We start from the raw sequence: 17,242 nt of genomic DNA, 5'->3' as shown, positions 1-17,242 counted from the left end.
GTTGCAAAATGCGGGAAGATCACAGCCCAGTGGAGGCAAGGTCTTGTGGATCCAGTGGCAGTGGAAGCATCTCTAGGGTTCTTGCAGGTCTCAGCGTGGCTCCATGTGGTTTTTCAACAGGAAGGGAACAGCAGAGAGAAAATGTGGCCCACCTCTAGGGAGAAAGAGAAAGAGGGCGGCCTCAGAGAGTCATTGATGTTGGGTGCCCTCCAATCAAGCCATGGCCCAATTGTCAAGCTAAACTCCACCCACACACTCCTATCGGAGCCATATTGGCACCAAAATCCCTAAGTATCATAACCTACCCCTTCACTCTTATACCTTCAAGTTGACACAAAATTATATAATGACCACATTATCTTTTACTCTTTCTACATGAACCACTGTTTCCTCTTTAAAGGGCAATCAAACCACAATAGCCAAGTACTTAGACATTCATGTGATCTGATTCAGGCTTTGACTTTGATTGTGTTCTAAAACATCGTTTTATTAGATCCATGTTTATTCTCACACTGAATCTTATATTTCAACCAGCTATCTAGATTCAATCACTACCTTTAACACATATGAGCAACATCACTTTTGGCAAGTTACTTAACGTCTCTGTGTCTCAGTATCTTCAGCTGTAATATGAGGATGACAGTACATTACTATGGGGATTTTGCAATGATTAGGAAAACTGCATATAAAATACTTTGAAGAGTCTGAGACATATTAAATATTCAATAAATATTAATTTTATTGTTGTTACAGGTACTAATTATAAGATTGGTAAAATACAGTCTTCAGGGGATGAGCATTCTTTCTTATGTGTGTGGAAACTGTACTCCTGTCCTAAATGAAGTGGAATATAGTTGGGTCCAGAAGGAAAAGTCCATATAATTGTTAGAAATTATATCTTAAAGGATTTAATCTTATAGAACTCTGGTGGTATTGCGGGGATAATTGTTGGACTGTTAATCACCAGGTTGATAGTTTAAAACCATGAGCCACTATGTGAGCAAAAGAGAAATCTATCTACTTCCATAAAGATTTATAGCCAAAGATATCCTATAGAATATAGCCTATAACCTATAGGGGTGCTGTGAATTGGACTTGATTAGATAATAATTAGTTAAGTCTCCCTTTTAATTGTCACTGTTATTGTTCAGTTTAGGTACCATCTAGTTGCTTCTGACTCATAGTGGCTCTGTGTTTAACTGAATTAAAGCATCATCCCTTCTTGCTCCATCTTTACAATTAATTGTTGCTGCCTGAGCCCGTTGTTGCAGTCACTGTGTCGATCCAGCTCCTTGAAGGTCTTCCTCTTTGTTGCTGACCACATACCAAGTATGATGTCCTTCTCCAGGGACCGATAACATATCAGAGTGAAAAACAGAACAAAAAAATGTCCTGCTATCAAGCCAATAATGACTCACACGGTACCTAGAGGACAGAGTAGCAGTGCCCCTGTGAGTCTGAGGCTATGGCTGTTAACACGAGTGGAAAGGCACACCTTGTCTTTCTCCCACAGAGTGGCTGGTGGTTTTGAAATGTGGACTCTGCAGATCACAACCGAATGTGCAACCACTATGCCAGGAAGGCTCCTTGTCCAAAGTGAGTGAGACAAAATCTTGCCATTTTCCCCTCCAGGAGTATTGTGCCTGTATTGCTTCCAGAACAAGATTGCTCATTCTGCTGACAGTTCACAATACAGTCAATGCTCTTTTTCTATGACGGCGTTTACTTTCACTTAGTTAGTTCCAACTCATAGTGATCCCAGGTGCAACAATGAAACTCAGCTCGGTCCCCTGACATCGGTGCTGCGCTTGCGCCCACTGTTGCAGCCACTGTGTCAATCTATCCTGTTAATGTCCTTTTCTTTAATCGATGCTCTGTTTTACCAAGATACTACTTATGCATTTGTTTAAGCATTGGGCTGGCAACGCAAAGGTAGGTGGTTCGAACCCACTTGTTGTGCCACACAAGAAAGATAGGAAGTCTGCTTGTATAAAGGTTTAGAGCCTCAGAAACCTTAAGTTGTCATTTTTCCTACCCAATGGGGCTGCTATGAATCTGATCTGACTCGACGGCAATGAGTTTGTTTTTTCTACATACTAAGCATGATGTCCTTTGTCAGGGATTGGTCGAGCCTGATTATATATGAAAAACAAGTGCGACAAGGCGTCTGTCTCTATTTTTGCTTCTAAGGAGCGTTCTGGTTGTGCTGCTTCCCGGGTAAGCTTGTTTGCTCCTTTGGCAAATATATTCAATATTACTCGCACAAACTATAATTCACAGGCACCCATTCCTTTTTGATCTTGCCTATTCATTCTTCAGCCTTTGCGTGCAAGTGAGCCCATCAAAAGTACCATGGCTTAAACCAGGCAGCCCTGGGTCCTCAGTGTCATCTTTGAACACTTACCAGAGGCGTTGAGAGATTTGTCAGTGCAATGTGTAATGTGATTTCTTGACTGTGCTTATTGGGAATCCAATGCAATTTTTGACATCTCCAATATGTTCTCCCTTTATCATGATGCTGCTTATTGAGCCTATTATAGGATTTTTGTTTTCTTTCTATTAGGTTGCAATCCAAACTGAAGGCTGTTGTTCTTGATTTTCATTAGGAGGTACTTTTTGACTAACGATCACAATCTTAGCTTATTTTACTTTTACCTCTTTCTTCTAGCTAATAAAGCAGTGATATTAAGAAGCTTTCACTGCCTCACTTCAGGGAACAATTGGGATTTAATGGACTCTTACATGATACCTCAAAGGGCTTTGAAATATTAATCCACAGGTTCAGACTCTTTGTGTAGGAATATTTCTGTATTCTCTGTGTGCCATAACAGAGTGCTCAGGAAAGAAAGTGAAAATATCCCACGTCGAAAAACATTTGGGCAACTTGCCTGAGACTAGTTAAAATGTGTTATTGTCTAATGGTGTGGAGAAGTCTCGGTCCTGGGTTGGCAGCTTGTTTTTCTAGCCTTATTATTAATACTTCATTTCTCTATGGGATCATACTCCCAAGTATTCATGTTACTTAAAAAACAAAGCTCTTCAATATTCATGACCTGACTCAACATTTATACTTTCTTCTCTGTCTTATTGAAGTAGTGCTTTTTAAAAAAATCTTATTTTTATTGTGGCTATCATCATCAAGAACAGACTGATCATATTGGAAGAAGGAAGGTCAGAGTGCCCCTTAGAGGCAAGGCTGGCAAGACGTATTGTCAGGAGAGACCAGTCCCTGGAGAAGGACATCATGCTTCATAAAGGGGAGGGGCAGAGAAGGAGGGAACGGCCCTCAATGAGATGGATTGACACAGTGTCTGCACCAAGGGGCTCAGGCATAGCCTGAGGTTGGCACGGACCAGGCAGTGCTTCATGTGCTGTACGTAGGGACACTGGGGTTTGTGGCTTGGAGATGATTTGATGATGCTTTTTTCAAACTCTTTCCATGAATTTCAAATCTCCAAGTTGACTGCTATCCACCTAATGCTCAATCCAATGCAATGAGTTTATTTTTAAATGTCATTTGGTCATACCTGTTAGCGTAATGTTATCCATCTCCTTCTCCTCCTAACTCTCCCTTCAATTTCTGGAAGGCTAATACTATGTATTTTCAATCTTTATATTGCCAGTAGTGACTAGGAAAGTACTTTCTGCATAAAGTGTTCTGAATTAATATTTTTGGACTATAAAAATGAACATATTTAATGATTAATGACCAGGGATTTTTATGTTCCAATGACTCCTTAGATAAACTCTTTACTTGTTCCCTGATGGTTTTGATGTTCTCTGCAATAATATTTCCCTTTTAAACTTCAATTTTATAGAGCACATTAAATCTGGTATATGAAAAATTCTGGATGATAAGAATTATAATATTGCTGTTGTATATTTACCAATGAGAATATTATTGACTCATATATGAAAACATTCACAGATTCTTGGCTAGACAAAGCCAGCACGATACCTCTCAGTTCACCTCTAAATCCTTGCCATCGTCCTAACTTATCAGAGAGAGGAATCGAGTAAGTAAGAGGAAAGAGGAAAAGGATACTTGTTCTAGGATCATCTCTTCTCTGACAGATGAAGTAAAGTCTTGAAAGCATAAAATAAAAACCACTTGTTGCCGATTTGTGATGACCCCATGCACTTCAGAGTAGAAATGAGCTGCGTTGGGATTTTCAAGTGGCTCTGATCTTTCAGAAACCAACTGCCAACTGTGATAGGTTTATTGTGCCAACCTGGCCAATAGGGATGTGTGGGATTAATCAGGTCACAGTTTGATTGGAGGACAAAGAGATATATGGCTCTGCAAGGCCCGCTTCCTACTCTCTTGCTCTCTGGTGATCAGAGCATGCTGGAGCATTAGTGCTGCTGCTGTAGCTAGTTCTCTACCTCGACCTGTGAGCTACACTACCTGTGGGCCAGGCCAGCCCATGGATCATGTTACCAGAGCTTGAGGCTCTGAGGCCTGCTTCGATATAAGCATGCTGCTGGTGCTTATATCATTTGAGATTGAGGCTGGTGGTTCCTGTTGCCTTGAATTGCTTTCATTTGATATCCCATTCGGACCGGCTTTGTTAAACTCCTGAGTTACTGACTGTTGGAGACCCACCCTGTTGCTTGCTGCCTGTTGGCAGACTCTGTTTGCTTTGCCCCTGGGAGGACTCTGCTGAATGCTTCCTTGACATTGGACCCAGCAGCCCACGTGAGTTGAAGGACTTCCAGTATATTAACTGTTCCACAGAAGTGCGTTGAACTGAACTCTCTGTACTGCTGTGTGGACTAATTAACTGTTATACTCCTTCTTGCTTTATAAACCTATCTATCTCTATCTCTATCATCGATCTATATCTAATCTATCTACATAAAATCATAAGTGTCCTGGTTTCATTTTTCTAGAGCAGCAGTTCTCAACCTTCCTGATGCCATGACCCTTTAGTTCCTCATGTTGTGGTGACCCCCCAACCATGAAGTTATTTTCATTGCCACTTTATAACTGTAATTTTACTACTGTTATGAATCAGGTAACCCCTGTGAAAGGTTTGTTCTACCCTCAAAAGGGTCGTGACCAACAGGTTGAGAACCACTGCTCTAGAGAAACCTGCCGAACAAAGAGGCCTTTTCCTTGAGGTTGAACCATCAGCCTTGCTGTTAGAAGCCAAGCATTTAACTGTTTGGGCCACCCAGGGACTCCCTCCAAACTGTCACTGAATTAAATTACAGACATTTATATTGTTTTGTTGTTTAGCTAGCTGCTGAAGATTGGGCACACACACCCGCCCCCAGTCAGCTTCCAAATGAAATTCTGGCTAGCCCTATGTCCGTGATCAACTGTGGATCAGGCTACTGTTAACGCGAAGGTTTTCATTATTTAAGAAAACTTTATAAATTGCTGTTTGAGAGCCACCAATTCTTCGTATGGTCTGTTGTCCTCCCTCTATGTTATTCCTGTGATGATACTGAGGCAGAGAGGAGTGAGTGCCTTCAAACATAGAAGGCTCATGTAATGGACTTTGGAAACGGTGGCTGCCTAGTGTCCTGGCTCCTCTGCGCAGTGCCTGTGATAATGAATCTGTTTGAATAAGGCAACAGAGATTGACATGGACTTTGGGATAAGACTCCTCAGTCTTGCTCAGGCAGAGTTGGCTTTGCATGTGTCACTACAACACAAATACTATAATATTCATTGTGTTCTGAAGAAAATATGACTTTGGAAGTTGGTCAATTAGCATCAATTCATTGTGCATCAAAAACTAACCATTGAACCCTTCTAAGTGCCAAACTGAAATGAAATTTATAGGCACTGAGTCAATTCCAACAGAGCAAATCTCTAACACAGAGTAGAACTGCCCACAGGGTTTCCAAGTTGGCGATCTTTACAGAAGCAGACTGACACGTCACACTCCAGCACGCAGCTGCTGGGTTCAAACTAATCATCATTGCTCCACCAACCGCCATGGCACCTCCTGTGTGTGTGAGGCACTGTGATAACAGTCTCAGAGCCCAAATTGTATACTGGCCCACTTATCTTCTTCCTTTCCACCATGGACTCCTTTGTCTGGAATTCTTTTGCTGATTTCTCTTGGCCCCCTCCTTGCTGCTGCTTTTAGCTGCCCTTGAGCTGGTTCCAGGACCCCACCAATGAAGAACACAGCTGGAGTTCCACTGGCCTTCCAATAGTGTGACTTCTCAGAAATGGATGACCAGTCTGTCTTTTGCGACCTCCGGGGTGGATTTGAATCAGAAACCCTCTGGCTAGTAGCAGAGCCCTTCACTGCTGGCACCACCCAGAGACTCCTTCTTCCTTCTATTTAGGAATCAGTTCTCGCAGGTCACAGTCAGTTCACCTATGAAGCCTGCCATGACTTGCACAGTCCCATGAATTTATCTGTCTGTCTCTTTTCCTCTGTTCTCAATCTCCTGGGGCTATATCGTTTTGATCTCATTGCTCTTTTCTATTTTGGGGAGGATAACATTCATTATTATGTTTAAAAAATCCCCACATATAATTTTTATATTGCCCATTAGTTATTACAGTGTTAGCATTTTCCCCACATTAAATGTTTTCATCAGTGTAATTTGTAGTGATTCCATAGTACTTACAAGAACAGTTATAAAGAATTCCTGTCAGCATTTAGTTTCAGGAAAAATGTTTATATATGGATTTTGGGGGAGGTAGCATAATACAGTGAACATTACCCTGAAAGGGGTATTGTATCAAAATGACAGACTGAACACAGACACTTAACTCCTACTCCCTCTCTAGATTCCTTTGATAGAAAAACATTATTTCTTTAAAAATAATAAATTAGAACAGGGAAATGAAAAATGTACCTATTACAAGGGCAGGAATATAGACTCCAATAAGGGCAAAAATCAGAGGACTTTGAGTATGTGCACACTTGTTGAAATATCTGGGAGCACTTTGGGCCAATGCTGAGGACAGGTAGCTAATAGAGGCAGGCTCAGTTGAGCAATTTGATCATTTGAAAGAGCACACGTGGAAAGTACTGAGATAATGATCTTTGTAGGCTGGTGACAATTATTGTTGTTGCTCGATTTCATCAACCTGGTTCTGACCCATAGTGACACTCTGCACAACAGAACGAGACACTGCCTGGTCCAGCACCATCTTCATAATTGTTCCTATGTTTGAGTCCATTGTTGCAGCCACGGTGTCCATCCGTCTTGTCAAGGGTCTTCCTCTTTTCCTCCACCCCTCCACTTTACCTAGCATGATGTCTTCTCAGGACTGGCCTCTCCTGCCAATATGTCCAAAGGATGTAAGACAAAGTCTTGCCATCCTTACCTCTAAGGAACGCTGTCCTTAGGACCATCCTTACCATCCTTAACACTAAGGAACACTCTGTTCTTCCAAGACAAACTTCTTTGTCCTTTTGAAAGCCAACGTACTTTCAATATTCTTCACCAGGCCCACAAGCCAAACACATGGATTTTGACTCTTCAGTCTTCCTTATTCACTCTCCAACTTTCAAATGCATATGAGGCAATTAAAAATGCCATGGCTTGGTTCAGGTGCATACTAGTGCTCAAGGTAATATTTTTGCTTTTTCAACATACTAAGGAGGTTTGGTACAGCAGATTTATCCAATGCAAGGCATCTTTTTACCTCTTGACTGCTTCTCCCAGGAGCATTAGTTGTGGATCCAAGCAAGACAAAATCCTTGACTTCTGTCTTCTTTCGGTTTCTCATGATGTTACCTATTGGTCAAGTTGTGAGGTTTTAAGTTTTCTTTATAATGATTTGTAATCCATACTGAAGGCTGTTTGTTAGTCTGGGTAGGCTAGAGAAACAAATTCATAGACACTTATATGTGTCTAAGAAAGAACTTTATATACAAGAGCAATAGAATATCGAGAAAACGTCCCAGCCGAGTCCAGATCGAGTCCATAAGTCTGATACTAGCCCATATGTCTGATACCAGTCTATAAATTCCTCGTTAGACTCAGGAAACATAGGCAATGACGCCGAATGCAGGAAGATCACAGGCCAGTGGGTGGAAAGTCTTGTGGGACCAGTGGCAGTGGAAGCTTCTTAGACCTGGCAGGGGTCTCCACAGGGCTCCTTCAGCTCCAGGGCTCCAGCATAGTGCTGTGTCTTCTCAGGCAGAGTCTCATAGAGAGTAAGCTGTGTTCCACCTCCAGTGATCTCCTTAGTGCCTCCAAATGAGGTCATTAAGCTGTGACCTGATTGACAGGCTAAACTCCACCCTTTCACTCTTAAGTCTCAAATTGACAACAGATTATGTAACTACCACAGGCTGCAATCCTTGAACTTCATCAGCAAGTGTTAAATATGTCCTCACTTTCACCAAGCGAGCTTGTCATCTTCTTATCAAAGGTTGCTAATAATCCTATGTTAGACAGGGTTCTTTAGAGAAACAAAACCAGGCACTGATGATTTTATCAATATAGATAATATATATACACCATGGGAAATACACAGCTAATTAGTCTATAGAGCAGTACAAATGGCTCAGTGCAACTCACTTCCGTGAGATAGCTAATACACTGGAAGTCCTTCAAGTCTTGAGGGAAGAGAGTTGAATCCTCTGTAGAGCAATTCAGGCAATCTCGCCACAGGCCGCAAACAGCAAGGCAGGTCACCAACAGTCAGCCAGATGACAGGGTATGACAGTCCCCAGCTCAAGCGATGTATACTCCAGTAACGTGGTGAAGCAGGTCTTGAAGGAACCCCCAACTACAGCGACACAGTCCACGGGTTAGGTGTCCCACAGGTAGTGTAGCTTGCAAGTTGAGGCAGAGAACCAGCTAAGGCAACCATACACTGGTCTGATCATCAAAGGGAAAGAGACAAAAAAGGCTAGGCTCACTGAGCCATTTATCTCTCTGCCCTTCAATTAATTCCCATGTGTTCACTGACCAGGTTGCTACAATAAATCTACCAATCACAAACCCCTCCTCTAATCTTGATGCCAGTCTTCTTCATATAATCTATTTTCTGTAATTATTTTCTCAGCATACAGATGAAGTAAATATGGTGAGAAGATGCAACCATGACACACACCTTCCCTGATTTTCAACCATGCAAGACTCCCCTTTTCTATTCCAACAACTGCCTCTTGATCCATGTACAAGTTCCTCATGGGTATAATGTAGCATTTCTGGATTTCCATTTCTCTCAAGGCTATGAATAGCTTTTTTGGTCCACACAATCTAATGACTTAGTATAGTCAACTACACACAAGAAAACATCTTTCTGATATTCTCTGCTTTGAGCCAAGATCCATCTGACATCAGCAATTATATTCCTTGTTCTATGTCCTCTTCTGAATCCAATCTGAATCTCTGGCAACTCCCTGGCAAAGTACAGTCGCTACTGAGGTTGGATGATCTTCAGCAAGATTTTATTTGCAGTTGAGATTGATGATATTGTTCTGTATAAACATTCTGTTAGGTCGCCTTTCTTTGAAATAGGTACAAATATGGATCTCTTCTTGTTAGTTGGCCAAATAGATGTCTTTGGAATTTCCTGTTATAGACAAGGAAGTGATTCCAGTACTTCATCAGCTTGCTGAAAAATTTTAATGTGTATTCCATCAATTCCTGGATCCCTGTTTTTGTCTAATGCTTTCAATGCAGCTTGAATGCCTTCCTTTAGCACCATTGTCTCTTGCTCATATGCTACCCCCTGAAATGGTAGGATGTTGATCAATTCTTTGGTACAGGGACTCTGTGTATTCTTTGCATCTTTTCTTGATGCTTCCTGTATCAGTAAATATGTTGCCCATAGAAACCTTCAATAATGCAACTCCAGGCTTGAAAGAGTTCCTGAGTTGTTTAAGATATATTGAGGGTATTGTTCTCTTTTGGTTTTCTAACTGTAGGTAAAGTTAAGGGACTAAAAAAGGTGTAAGCCATGTTGACAAATACAGAAGTTTCTTTCAGAGTTGCCTTTGACTCTGGTGACCTCATGTGTTACAGAGTATAAGTGCCTTGCACCTGGTTTTCAAAGCTGTGACATTTTGGGAGCAAAGCACTAGAGCGTTCTCCTGAGATACCTCTGACTGGTTGAAGCCATCCATCTCCTGCTTAATAGTTAATTGCGGATCTCTTTGGGTCATCCAAGGACTCCTAGCACCGCTGTCTGCCAGTTTGTCGTACTTGGTGGCTGGCATGCTGCTGTGATGCTGGAAGCTATGCCACCAGTATTTCAAATACACTTGACTAAGAATATGCTACGAAGGAGGAATAGGTTGTTCAATTCTGAGGGATTAGTCACTAAGAACCTCATGAATAGTAGGGGAAGGTTTATTAACAATGTGTGATCTACAGGTAACAAAATCTTGCTTGTTACAGTCAAGGAGGATTTGAAGCACTTACTACTGGTGAAGGCCAATGGTTGCAGCCCCCACTCTGTGTAAAACGAAAACAAAGCCGCCAAGCTTACTGCCATACTGTAAGTATGGCATACAGTACTGCCATACTGTCAATTCCAATTCATAGCAACCTTGTAGGATATAGTAGAATTATCCCTGTGGGTTTCCAAGATGTAATTCTTTACAGGAATAGAAAGCTCATCTTTCTCCCATGAGCAGCTAGCTGGTGGGTGCCAACAGCTGACCTTACGGTGAGTGAGAGGTTCAGTAAATAACCCAACTTTACCACTAGGGGTCCCAACTCAATGTGAAGAACACCAAGACTTCTCACACTTGAGCCATCAGACAACATCATGATACATGTTGAAAAGACTGAAGTTGTCAAATATTTCATTTCACTTGGATCCACAGTCAATACTCGTGGAAGGAGCAGTCAGGAAATTGGGGGACATACTGATTTTGGAAGATCTCCCTCCCAAGTCCTCTTTAAAGCGTTGAAAGGCTCTTAAGACTGCTTTATCATTTGAGAACTAAAATGTGCCTAACTTAAGCCAGGGTATATTCAATCGCCTGATATGCTTATGAAAACTGAACATATTTATAATACGGGAGACTGAAGAAGAGTGATGCATTTGAATTATGGTGTTGGGGAAGAATATGGAAAGATCTATTGCCAGTCAGAAGAAGAAACAAATCTGTCATAGAAGAAATATAGCTACAAGGCACCTTAGATGTGAGGATCGACAGACTTCCTCTCACATACTTTGGATATGCCGTCTGAAACTCTTCTCAGAAAAGAACGCCATGCTTAGTAAAGCAGACCAGTGTAAAAGAGTGGGTAAGGAGTGGGCTTGGCACATGGGTTAAACCATGCCGATTGTGAAGATGGTACATCTTGAGCGGGCAGTGATTGGTTCTGGTGCACAAAGGGTTGCTATGGATTGGAACTCACTTGACAGCCCCCAACAACAACAAGAGACTCACTGATAAAAATGCTCAGTAAATATCCACATAAATGTGCCAATTGTGAATTTTCTTCCTGGGTGGGTTATTTTCTCATTCCTTTAAAGAGAATATACGTTTTCAAATAAATCAAATAAACTTTGGTGTTGTTCTTTTTTTTCCCCTCTAAAATAAATTTGCATTGAGGGAGGTCTTTTAAAACACTATTTATGACAACATTTTTCTTAATTAAATTGTGAAGTGGCTAGGGAGACTTAGAGAACTTCTGGATGGTGAGAATGGTTAATACTCCCAGATGTTAAGTACGAGGCAGGTTCAAGTCCACCCAGAGGTGAGTTGGAAGAAAAGCCTGGGGATCTACTTCTGAAACTCAGTTATTGCAAAGCCTATGGAGCAGAGCTGGATTCTGAGACACATGGGGTGTCCATGAGTTGGATTGGCTTGATGACAATTAGTTTTGTGCTTGCGTGTGGAGAATTAGGAGGAAAGAAGGAAAGATAAAACTGTCGCGTAAACTATAACAAAGTGCAGATTAATGCTGAATGAACTTCATAAATATTCTATAGAAACCTATATATTCTAAATCATTCATTATCAAAATTGTATTAAACTGTATGACCAAGAGTTCTAAAGACCCTTTCATTTCTGGTTTCATTTTATCTAAGCATTCTGTAATATCAAAATAAAATTTGTTGGAATCATTTTAGCCCATGTAAGAATGATAAAAATTGGATGGAGATCGTAGAGGCTGTTCTGCCACATTGTGGATTCCTTCCTTCCAGGCCCATGGTGGTTTGCACTTCTTTAAGTGTGGAGTTGGCTGTGCAACTTGGCTTTAGGTAAGAGTTAAAGAAGAAGCATGGTATGTGGTGGAGGAGCTAGCATGTAGTTCACCACAGTGTCTTCCCCGTCAGAGATATTTCAAATAAAGAAAGCTCTGTGAGCCCAAGCCTTTGAAAGAGAATGATGTAGTTGCAAGGAGCCCACCCATCTGGGACAGATGTGTAATGCAAGCATTTACTAGACTTTTGATCTTTCAAAGCATTGAACTTTGGGGATTGTTTGTTATAACACCAAAAACTAGCCTTTCCTGAATGATATGTTCCTCAAGACAATGACACAGTGAATTATGTAGCTGAGACACACTTTAGAAGTTGACGTCCTTTAAAGTATTAATGACACAGACAAGGCACCAGAGAGAAAGAGTTGAAGGCGTGGGCTTTTGCGTTGGACAGCAGGGGCTTTGATCTCGACTCTGCTGATTACTAACCATATGGCCTTGGACAATTTAGTTAATTAAAACTACCAACTTATGTAATCTTATAAAATCATGATACCCACATCTGAAGATAGTTTAGAAAATTAAGTAAATTAGAACTTGCAAAATCCTTGGAAGAGTTCACACTCGTAGTTAAGTCTTCCCTATTGGTAGACATTGAATCTGTTCTGTATTCTGACTCATGATGGCCTCATGAGTGCTTCAGAAGGGAACTGTGCTCCGTAGAGGTTTTAAAATTTATTTTGGGGGGTGAAAATATGCATAACAAAGCATGTATCCATTGGATAGTTTTTATATGTACAGTTTGTTGACAATGATTGTATACTTCATATCTTATCACCATTCTCATGATCTTTGCTGTGATTTTTCTCCACTGTTGAATGAGACTCGTAGCTCATAAACGTTCTCAACTGTACTTTAGAGTTATGATTGTTATGTTGATCTCATATAGGTAGTTATTTTAAAGGTAGCTACGATCTAGGCAAACATTCTTTGTGAACTGAGTTAAGTGTTTAAAGGTAATACCTCTAAAAAATAAACTTTTAAATGTTGTTTCCAGGCAATAAATTTGGGGTCCCTTGGTCTTAATGTGTTTAACATGTGTAGTTTCTCAAAAAAGAAATGGAAATTTAGCTCCATAATTTTCCTCCTTTTGATCAAGATCCATATGTTAAGTTGCTGAGTGGGTTGGATCCCCTCCACCTTTTGGTTAGAGGACTTGCATTTACTTGACCTTTAGCTTCTCAAGTGTCAGAGTGTTAAAATAATTTGCTCTAAAGTGGAATTTTCCAAACAAATCATTCTTTTTGTGACACCTAGGGACCCCCAAGTCCTCTGTAAGTATTAGGAAAACATAAAATTAAGTAGTGCACACTAAGCCCTTATTTTACAAACCTAGGACAGAGTTAGCATTTCATAAATATTTGTTATCAGTAATATTTATTATAAATTAAATTTCAAAGAAATACTTGACTCAGAATTTTCTCTAAAATTTTAATAGCCTATAATAGATAGATTTGTTTTTCTTAAAAGAAAACAAGAAATATGTATATTTTTCTTCCCAATTTGGGGCACCCAAATTCTAGGCCAGCCCATCTGTATTTTACCCGTGGGAAGATTCCTGGACACACGAGTATTCTTTGCCCATTCGAAGCAGGTGTGTCATGCAGAAAGAAGAAGATTGTACCGATGCATGGAAAAGACAAACGGAAGGTTTTCCTTTGATTATCTGCATGACCCAGGGTAAAGGGGAATAAGCCACCTTCGACTATGACACGTGTCAGGGAGAAGGATGTCCCTTTAGAGAACCCTGGTGACATCGTGGGTTTGTGTTGGTTGTTACCACGAAGCAGGCTATTCAAACCCATTAGTCTCTCAGAGGGAGAAAATGAGACTTTCTATTCCTGAAGAGATTTACAACCTTGGAAACCCAAGCAGGCAGTTCTACTCTGTCCTGTAGGGTCACTATTAGTTGAAATTAATTTGAGAGTAGTAGAGTTTTGTGGATAGTTTAACAGAGACAAATCCTTTGAAATCTAAGGAAAAGCTGGCCCTTTCGCAGGATGATTAGCAAATGTGGTGAAGAAAGCTGATGATGCCCAGTTATCAAAAGATATAGCGTCTGGGGTCTTAAAAACTTGAAGGTAAACAAGCGGCCATCTAGCTCAGAAGCAACAAAGCCCACATGGAAGAACATATCAGCCCGTGTGATCACGAGGTGTCGAACGGATTACTGAAGACAAATGGGAGCATAAGCAAATGTGGTGAAGAAAGCTGATGGTGCCCGGCTATCAAAAAGTATAGCATCTGGGGTCTTAAAGGCTTGAAGGTAATCAAGTGGCCATCAAGCTCAGAAGCAACAAAGCCCACATGGAAGAAGCACACCAACCTATGCAATCACGAGGTGTCGAAGGGATCAGGTATAAGGCATCATCAGAACAAAAAATCTTACCATAGTGAATGATGGGGGTAGTGCAGCGTGGAGACCCAAAGCCCATGAGTAGGCCACTGGAGATCCCCTTGCAGAGGGGTCTCGGGGAGGAGATGAGCCAGTCAGGGTGCGATGTAACAATGATGAAAAATACAACTTTCCTCTAGTTCCTAAATGTTTCCTCCCCGCTCCCACTATCATGACACAAATTCTACCTTGCAAGTCTGGCTAGACCAGAGGATGTACACTGGTACAGATAGGAACTGGAAATACAGGGAATCCAGGGCGGATGACCCCTACAGGACCAGTGGTGTGAGTGGCGATACTGGGAGGGTAGAGGGAGAGTGGGTAGGAAAGAGGGAACCGATTACAAGAACTATATGTGACCTCCTCCCTGGGGGACGGACAACCGAAAAGTGGGTAAAGGGAGACGTCGGACAGGGCAAGATGTGACAAAATAACAATTTATAAATTATCAAGGGCTCATAAGGGAGGGGGGAGCGGGGAGGGACAGGAAAAATGAGGACCTGGTGCCGGGGGCTTAAGTGGAGAGGAAATGTTTTGAGAATGATGAGGGCAATGAATGTACAAATGCGCTTTACACAATTAATGTGTGTATGGATTGTGATACGAGTTGTATGAGCCCCTAATAAAATGATTTAAAAAAAACCCCATGAATTGTCAAATATGTGTACATATGCACATAATGCATATCTTATATTTATATATTTATTAGTCGTGATAAATTAATAATGTATCAATTATAGTATAAATCTGTAATATGATAAACATTACTTATAAATAAATACATTATTTATAATATAATATATAAATACTATTTATTCTTGATATGTTTATTATTTATAAATATACTTTTATATATACGGTATTTTAGATATATGTATATCCGATGAGATACTCTGTGTGTGTGTGTGTGTGTGTGTGTGTGTGTGTGTGTATGTCCTAGTATCACATGGTAGTGGTGAAGTAGAAGAACATCTGGAAATCTGAATTTTAACCAAGTTTTTCAGGAGTTCCTTCTAATTTGTTCTGAGGACCCCAGGTGGAGACCTAAAGTTCAAACCGAGTTACTGAAATGCTACTGCCACCTAGCGGTATCATATGCCTATTACAAGTTCAATGTTACTCCTTTGCATGGTAAATCAATCAAAACTCCCTGACACTGAGTCAATTCTGACTCATGGAGACTCCATAGGTCAGAGTAGAACGGATCCTCTGTGTTTCTGAAACTTAGAGAGGTAGAAAGCCTCCTCTTTTTCTGGCGATTTCGCTGCTGGTTTTGACTGTTGGTCTTAGCAGCCCAACTCTTAACCACTATGCCATTGGGTCGAAACGACCAACCCCTCCATGGGAGAGAGATGTGGCCTTCCACTCCTGTAAGGAATTACAGTCTTGGACACCCTCGGGGAAGTTCTACCCTGTCCTATTTGTCCCTGTGAGTCAGAATTGACTCGAAGGCACGGTCACATCCGTGTAGCTAAATGTGTTACTGAAATTACCACACTCAGTCCTATTCCCTCGTACTCATAAAAGTATCTTCAATTGTCCTGGAATATCTGACATAGATATATGCTAGAAGTGAGGAGGACTTGAAGCACTTTCTGAGGAAGATGAAGGAAGGCAGCCATCAGGGTGGATTACAACTTAATGTAATGAAAATCAAAATCCCCACATCTGGACCAGTAAAAAATATCATGATGAACAGAGAAAAGATTGAAGTTGTCAGGGATTTTGTCTTGCTTGGATCCACAATCAATGTCCATGGAAGCAGCAGTCAAGGGATTGAAGTACACATGACATTGGGTAGATCTGATGCACAAGACCTCTTCAAAGTGTTGAAAACCAGGATGTTACTTGACTAAGATAACTAAGGACTAAGACGCAGCTGGCCCAAGTCACAGTGTTTCCAATTGCTTCATCTTCATGTAAATTGGGCACTGAATAAGGAAGACCAAGCAAGAATCGATGCATTTGAATGATAGCGCTGGCAAAGCTTATCGAAAGTACCATGGACTGCCAAAAGAACCAATAAATCTGTCTTGGACCAAGCACAGCCAGATGCTCCTTAGAGGCAAGGACGGTGAGACTTTGTCTCACATACTTTGGCCATGTTATCAGCAGAGATCAGGCCCTGGAGAAGGACTTCATGCTTGGGGAAGTAGGCGGGCAGTGAAAAGGGGAAGACCTCCCACAAGATGGATTGACACAGTGGGGACATAGATGGGCTCAAACGTAAGAACAATTTGCAGGATGGAATAAGGCTGGACCGTGTCTCTTTCTGTTGTCCATAGGGTGGCAATAAGTCGGAGCCAACTGGTTAGAACCTATGGACAACGACTTGATACAGGGTTTATATAACGTCTCCTGGAGGAAACTGCCTTCAATGAACAACCACTAAGTTTGAAAATGAACCCTATCTTTTGATACTTGCTAATTACACATTCTCCTGATGTGTAACCGACTTGTCAGAAACCAGTTGTGTAGGTGGAAAACAATCTGTAGGCAGTCTTTGTTAGAGAACCCGAAAAGCGAAAGGACTTTTTTTTTTGAGAATGATTTTTATTTTTAAAATTTTTTTTTAATTTTAATTTTTTAAACATTTTATTAGGGGCTCATACAACTGTTATCGCAATCCATACACACATCAATTGTGTAAAGCGCATTTGTACATCATTCTCAAAACATTTTATCTCC

This window comes from Echinops telfairi, unplaced genomic scaffold, assembly GCF_000313985.2.
Source record: "Echinops telfairi isolate 266 unplaced genomic scaffold, ASM31398v2 ScPeMD7_7469;HRSCAF=8507_0, whole genome shotgun sequence".
NCBI lineage: Eukaryota > Metazoa > Chordata > Mammalia > Afrosoricida > Tenrecidae > Echinops > Echinops telfairi.
The sequence above is the reverse complement of the archived record's forward strand: the minus strand, read 5'-3'. Positions refer to the sequence as shown.